This window comes from Rhinopithecus bieti, unplaced genomic scaffold, assembly GCF_001698545.2.
Source record: "Rhinopithecus bieti isolate Rb0 unplaced genomic scaffold, ASM169854v2 scaffold_74704, whole genome shotgun sequence".
Taxonomy (NCBI): domain Eukaryota; kingdom Metazoa; phylum Chordata; class Mammalia; order Primates; family Cercopithecidae; genus Rhinopithecus; species Rhinopithecus bieti.
Window position 1 is genome coordinate 1 of NW_016827438.1, and position 7339 is coordinate 7339.

The 7339-nt window shown below is 34.2% G+C and overlaps 2 long non-coding RNA genes across 2 annotated transcripts in view; one reads left to right on the forward strand and one right to left on the reverse strand.

Annotated features, from left to right (window-relative positions):
* The first annotated feature begins 42 nt into the window (after positions 1 to 42).
* Positions 43 to 3626, forward strand: LOC108523277 (uncharacterized). Its single transcript, XR_001883770.1, has 3 exons — positions 43 to 213; positions 2844 to 2972; positions 3573 to 3626. It is a non-coding gene; the product is annotated as an uncharacterized LOC108523277 (long non-coding RNA).
* LOC108523276 (uncharacterized) overlaps positions 744 to 7339 on the reverse strand; it is an 8941-nt gene continuing 2345 nt past the window's right edge. Inside the window, exons 2-4 of the long non-coding RNA XR_001883769.1 lie at positions 4880 to 4981; positions 2698 to 2769; positions 744 to 793 (exon numbers count right to left, since the gene is read on the reverse strand). This is a non-coding gene — a long non-coding RNA (uncharacterized LOC108523276). The remainder of the gene's footprint in view (positions 794 to 2697; positions 2770 to 4879; positions 4982 to 7339) is intronic.

Sequence of the window (7339 nt, forward strand, 5' to 3'; positions counted from 1 at the left end):
CGAGAAGTGAAAAGGTCTTCACTTTAACCTGAATGTCTTTACCACAGGATCAAGACTACCTTTTCCTGTTCATTAGTCATATGTAAATACTCATTCAACTACTATTTTTTACTATCTTGCAGGCACTGTATATAAACTGTTGAACAAAAATGATCGCTCCCTTCAGGAGACACAGGTCACACATCAACATTTAAGTACAAAGGGTTATAAATGGTAAGAGAGTAAAATAAAGGGTGTGATGGAGGAAAATACCAAGCATGCTATCAGCCTCTCTAACTCTCAGATTATAAACATACTCTCTTGGTTAATTTTGGGGTTTTATTTTTTTCCTATACCTAATTCTCTGCTTCATCTGAAATTTATTTTCTGTGAAAAGTGAGAAGTATGAATCCAGTTTTATATTTTCCTGCTCATTTCCCAAAAGGCAGTCCCACTGGCCCTAAAATCACTCACATAATAATTTACTTTCCCTGCTGAAGTACAAAACTGTGTCCTTCGAGTGTAGATTATGTGCAGGGCTACTGTCAGATTGTACTAGATGACATCTGAAGGATGAGTAAGTGATGTGCTGTGTTGTACACAGATAGGAAATAAGAAGAAACGCCAAGAAGGGAATGGACCACAAAAAAATATATATTATCAAATATTAGGTATACAACATGTAAGTATAAAATTAATACACTGTAAATATCTATTTAATAAATGAACAGAGGAGGTAATAAAATTCTTAATAGCATATTTACCTTGCATGTGTCTGTTGTTTAGCTAAGACACCCCACATATCACTAAGAACCTGTAAACAGATTTTGAAACACTTTAAAAAGGCTGTGTTGGGAAAAACAATATTTTAACTAAACTGTAAAACTTCTAATGAAAATATAAGTATAGAGATAAGAGAGAACTCAGAAAATAATAATCACAACAACATAATCTTATATTTGTGTAGTATCTGATCAAAGCTAATATTCAATAGCCCTGTTGGGTAGATGATATCATCCTCATTTTGTAAATGAGCAACAAGCTCAGATGGATTCAACGATTGCCCTGTAGGCAGACAACTACTAAGAAGCACTGCAGTCTTGAAACCAGATCTTCTGGCTTCAAATTCACATTCAGTGCTACTTCCACCATGCCAACGTTGTTGGCAACACCTCTCCTTAACAGTACACACAGAAAACTGGAGAGTTGGCTCAAAGGTTGATAATCACCGCTAGAAGCATTCAAAACACAGTCACTGTGCTTTCATACTTAGCAATAACGGGAGGTCATCTAATCTAAAATCCTATCTCCAGTAAAATATTCTCTAAAACACTGCTGACAGGTTGTAATCCAGCCCTTAGAAGAACTACTCAGCTGCTGCTTGAATCTATAACACTTTCCTTATCAGTCGAGATCAGTTCTGGTCAAAAGTCCTACTGCCTGGAATTGGCCATGATCCTAAGGAGCCAGATTGTGTGTAACCTTATTTTCAAGGGGCAGGCTTTTAACACATTTCAAAATAATTATCCGCTTTCCATCTGAATCTTTTCTTCTTTAAACGAAACAGCCTAGCTAATGGTTTTCATCATCTTTCACCACTCAGGATCCTGTCTTTTGCATATGTTCTGGATGGCCAATGCTTAGTATTTTTTGAGTACCCAGTAGGTGCACATCCACATAAAGTGTATAAAAGTGCAAAGCACACACAAAGCCTGGCGCACAGCAGGAACTATTAACTGATTAGAGATGAAAAGTGCTGTTGGAGTACACAGCTGAATACCAGATGTAGCCCTATGACAGGGAAGGTGCAGAGCCCGAGTCTCACTCTTCCCTAGATTTTAAGTGGACATGATGTGAGGCTCCTAACAACATCTTTCATCTTTCAGTTCCGTATGTTAAAATGGGGATAACATTTGTCTACCCGACAGGGCTGTCGAATAACCAATTTAAATACTCATGTGAAAATGTTCCATACAAAGCAGAGTACAAATACATAATATGAACAATTGTTATCATACAGAATAGTCTACAAATAAATGAAATTGTGTTAACACAGAAATCACTGGCTACAGATCAGGAAACTTTTAAGGTCTGTCATTTCTTTTTCCATCACAGATTAATTTCTACTCATTCTCTTAAGACACATTTGGTTACAGAGAGCACAATTCTTGAAAGAAAAAAAGAAAGGGAAAATCACACTTCCTTTGACCTTATTTATATCTGGGCTTAGAATTTTATTATCAAAGCCAAGTTGGGGACCTAAACATTTTATCTAGTTCGTCAACACATTGCAAATACTCCGTATTTTTCTTTCTGATTAATAATAAACACAGGAGTTACTGCACACTGCACAAATCACTTAGAAAGGTATATATTAAATATTTTAGGGAAATATTACATTAAAGGTAGAAGCCAGTAATAATTTACACACGCAAGTTGTATCTGGGTCAATATGGTCTCTGATCATGTCTTCCAAAATACATGACTATCTAAACTTGAGCCATCCTTTTCCAATGTCTGTTTTATGCTAGCAGATAGAATATTTTGAAGATATATAAATGTCTATCAAAAACTATCATTAAGAAAACATAGAACATGTTATAGTAAGCCCATACAAAACATTGTATCATATTAATATGTGGCCAAGTATATGCAAGTACTATGTAAAAACAACAAAATACTCTATTATAAGAAAGAGCTCTTAAGTGATAGACATACCTTTCTAACAATAGCAATAAACACTACAAGAACAACCGGAAGCAATAATGTCTTTGTGTATCTCAGTGGAGTCTGAAATTCAAAGAGATGTTTTGTTGAAAGAAATATTTTAACCAAACAAAATTTCATTTCAAATAATGAAATAGGTAAATTTCTGAAAGTAGAGAAATATGAACATTCACCAATCTACCCACTGCCTGCCATCATAAAAATGAAGGTGCATTTCCACAGAAATGAACGGCCCCAACATGCTGAGATGGAACACTAAAAATACGGTACCTAAACCCCTGTAAATATGACATGTTACTGAAGAGATTACTGTTCACTTTTTGCATGCTACTTATCTAACTAGAGAGACCAACTTAATAGTCATCTAAGGTACGTAAAGCTCCTTTAAATGGAATAAGCTTTTCCTGTATATTTTGTGGGGGATAAAAATATTATCCTTAAAACACACGCGCACACACATTCTCTTTTTCTCTCTCATGCATAAACAAAATAATGATCGACGTTTGAGGGGAACAAAAGACTTTTACATTTTCTTTAGTAGCAGAAAAAAATAGAAATAAGTTTAATAACAAAGCCCTACACATTGTGATCCTGTGCACCTCTCAGTTATCTCTCCACCCAAAAAACCGCTGTTAAAATTTCGCTCTTTTACACTTTACTTTTATGTGTGTTAATTATGGCTTAATAAGACTATATCATTTTATTCACTCCATTATATATCTTAAGCATCTTTCCATGTCAGTATGATATCATGTTAGGAAATAGCACGTTATGGGTATTGTATGGGTGTACCACACAATACACTGTATGGGTGTACTATAATTGGAACATATGTTCCCTGAACTGACACTACTCTGTCTCTACAGCACCGTCCCGATGAATTCAGATACATACAGTGATGCGGAATGGCATGTGGAAACAGCTTTGCTATTTTCTTCAAATTAGCTGAAACCATACTATGCCTCAATAAATTATTTCTTTCATCACATAACTTATGTTTAATACTCTCAGGTTGTAGCAGTATGTATGATGTTCTCAGTAACGTTAACGAACTTCCACCACATTCTAACTCTCTAATATTTGAAGGAGTCTTGATCCCCTATGAACATGCATTTCAATGTCTTGCAACATATGCTTCGTTTGTTTGTTTCAGCAGGTTTAACACTAAAACTCATGTATCTTTGTCAGTCATTGTGTGTCAAAACCATTTGCCGGAACACAATAAATGAAGACTGACAGGCCACTGGAGTAAAGAGTACCTCTGCAGAACATGCTCAACTCCCAACGGCTGGTAGATAAAAGTTTCCTGTGTGGTGCCCTGGCATCCACTGGTCTGGAACTCTGGACACTGGGCTAACACAGTGGGATCATGAGGGAAACTAACATGTCAATAGAGTATTGTTGGCCAGTTTCATATACACACACACCACTCTGAAGGAGTGACACAGATAATGTAATTAATCAGTACACATTGATGGTGTTAAAAATGCACATTTATACATGTCTGTTGAACTAAACCAGCTCATAAAGTATTGCAAATTGATATTTTATTTAAATATTTATATATTTAAAATATCAAAGTACCTTCCTATGTATTACCTCATTTTGTCTTCACAATATCTGTTTATGGCATGCTACTAGAAACTAGTAAACTATAACACGAGGAATGAGAGTTGCTTGTTCAAGAACATCAAGCAAAATTGCAGGCTTCTGTCTCACAATCCACTAAACTACTCTCTGCTTTCCTTCTAAATCTCTGAATACAGTTTTAGAAAGAAAAATGCTGTTGGAATGAAAAGCCTGGACTTGATGTTTCAAAACAAATATCTATTTAAATAACCACCAAATGAGTAGAAATGTAAGAGTTTGAGAGCTTGACTAAATTAATGCTATCACAGAAAAATGGCAACTTGAAATGCCTCTGTGTTTACTCACCTAGAAAACCACTGCTCATCTGAATGTGTTATTTCTAAATTATCAAAATGAGTAAAGGCCATATATTCCAGGGAGCTGCACGAATGTAAATAGAAAAATCTTCCCCTAAGCTGCCAGATTTTCCTTTTCCATCAAACTGAGATAACAGCACATAAAGAGTCTGATATAAGACGAACACCCTTTATGAAAAATGTATGGACCAAAACCTTAGGAAACAGAACTAGAAATCACATCTTACCTCTTTTTCCATAAAGTCAAACTCCGCTGCACAAGTATACAATAAAGTATCAAAATCCTTATAACTGAAGAATTTTGACGTTAATAAGTTGCCAATATGAGCCTGGTAAGAAATAAAGTTACCATTACATTAAGCCATACACTGCAATAATATATTTTAATTTCAATAGTATCTGAAAATAGTTTTCATTACATTACGCAGTCTACTGTTCCCATACCAAGGTTGCTTTTGTTAAAGAAGGAAATGCTATACCCTCCACCTTCACAGTTCCCTTCTTTTGCTGAATAGTGATAGCTCCAACGACACCCTACCTTCCACACTCATCAACATCCCAAAAGCTTTTTCCTTTGGGTTTTCCCAGTTTACTGTGCTAAACCTGGTGTAACAGGCTACACAGTATCTCCCTTGCTGGAGCCTACCAGCAGCTCTGGGCTTGAGAACACATACAGACATCTCTTAATCATAAAAGCACAATGGGCTATGGGGTAAAGAAAAGGAAATACTAATTCTGAAAAGGAGATTGAAAAGAGTACTTGAGTGAAGTAGAAATGGGCAGGCATTGGAACAAAAGGTACTTTTTGACTGATAATCACCTCTCACATAATTATTCACACTGCCACATTACCTCCCACAAAAAGCCATGTGAGGAAGGTGGAATTATTTTCACTTTATAAACAAGAAAACTAGGGCACAAAGACAGAATACATTTGCCAAATGTTCAAGTTCACTATGGTCTACAAAAGCAATGACCAAAGAAAAGAGGAGAAATTATATCTAGGACAAAACCATGACTAAATTCTATACGATATCTACATGAAGCAGAAGGAACAGGGTAAGAGTAGGAACTAGATGGTGGCAGGTATGTGATGAAGCATTTCAAAATACTGTGTCTTCTTGGGAGAAGAAATGTATGCTGATAAGTTTAAGAAATCAATAGGAAGAATATACGGCACCTAAAATAGCAGAAGAAAACAAATCCCCAAACAAAATGAAAGAAATAAGTCCCAGTATTAAAACAATCAGCATATATGTAAAGAGCATAAATTCACTAATTAAGGGGCAGATGCTCAAATTGGACTTAAGGGGGAAAAATCTAATATTATGTTGTCACCAAAAGAAATACTTAAAAGTATGCTGAAAGGTTGAAAATAGAAGAATGGAAGAAGATATACCATGTAAGTTTAAAACAAATCTGTTAGCAATTATGTCTCACAAAACTGAATTCAAGCAAAAAATACATGAAAAGAAACAACAACTATATTATTTATATTATATATATTTTAAAAAGCAAGATTATACATATTGCCAACAAAAAAGCAAGATTATACATATTGCCAACATATCTGCAGTTAAAAACATAGATGCAAAGTACACAGAATAAGAACTGACAAAAACTAAAGGAAGAAATAGAAAAGTTGACAGTGTTCATTGAAAATGTTAAACACTGCCTCCTTGAATAAAAAAGTTGACAAAAGTTAACATAAAAGGTGAATACAATCAACTAGCTCACAAACAGAGAATATAAACTTCACAAAGAGAATACACATTATCCTTGAACACAAGTGAAATATTTTTGAATATTCACATACCATGCAACAATAAATTCCAAATATATACATATATTTGATTATAAATGCAATAAAACTAGAAAATAACTAAAAATTGCTTTAAAATTTTTTTGATTAGAAATTAAATATCATAAAACTTAACTTTAAAAAAAATCGCAAATAGCCAATGTATAAGATACATAAAGAAGTACTACACACCTATAAGAAAATTTTAGCTTTAAAAGCATTGACCAGAAAATAAGAGGTGAAAACAACAGAGCTAAGCATTTCCCTTGGGCATCAGAAGAGAGGAAACAAAAAGATCTAAGAATAAAGACAGGAATTGGTGACAAAGAGAAACACAACAAAACCAAAGAGGACTTAAAAAAGGTATAACTTTAAAAACATTAAAACAACAAACCTCTAGAGCAAGTCCAATGAAGGAAATAAAAGATGCAAACAAAAAGCAAAACGAAAAAGGGAGAAATAACTATGGACTCAACATAATTAAAATAAGAAGAGTAGGCTACACAATTTGCTAATAAATTGTAAAACCTAAAGTAAAATGGATACATTTCTGGAAAACCATAAAACACCAACAAAAATAAATAGAAAACTTGAATAGAACAAAAAGCATTCAAATATCTGAAAGAGAAACCAAGTATTTTCCCTCCCAAAAAGCCCTAGATTGAGATGGTTAACACAGATGAATTATTAAACTTTCAAAAAAAAACTTTCCTAAGTTGCCAGAAAGTAGGAAAGAAAAGAAAACAAAACAAAACAAAAAACAAAAAAACAAAAACCACAACAGCTCTTCATGGGAGACCAATATTAATTCCAAATCCAAACAAGGAGAAGCCAACCAGAGAACAAAAAGATCACTTCCCATATATGCATATACACAAAAATTCCA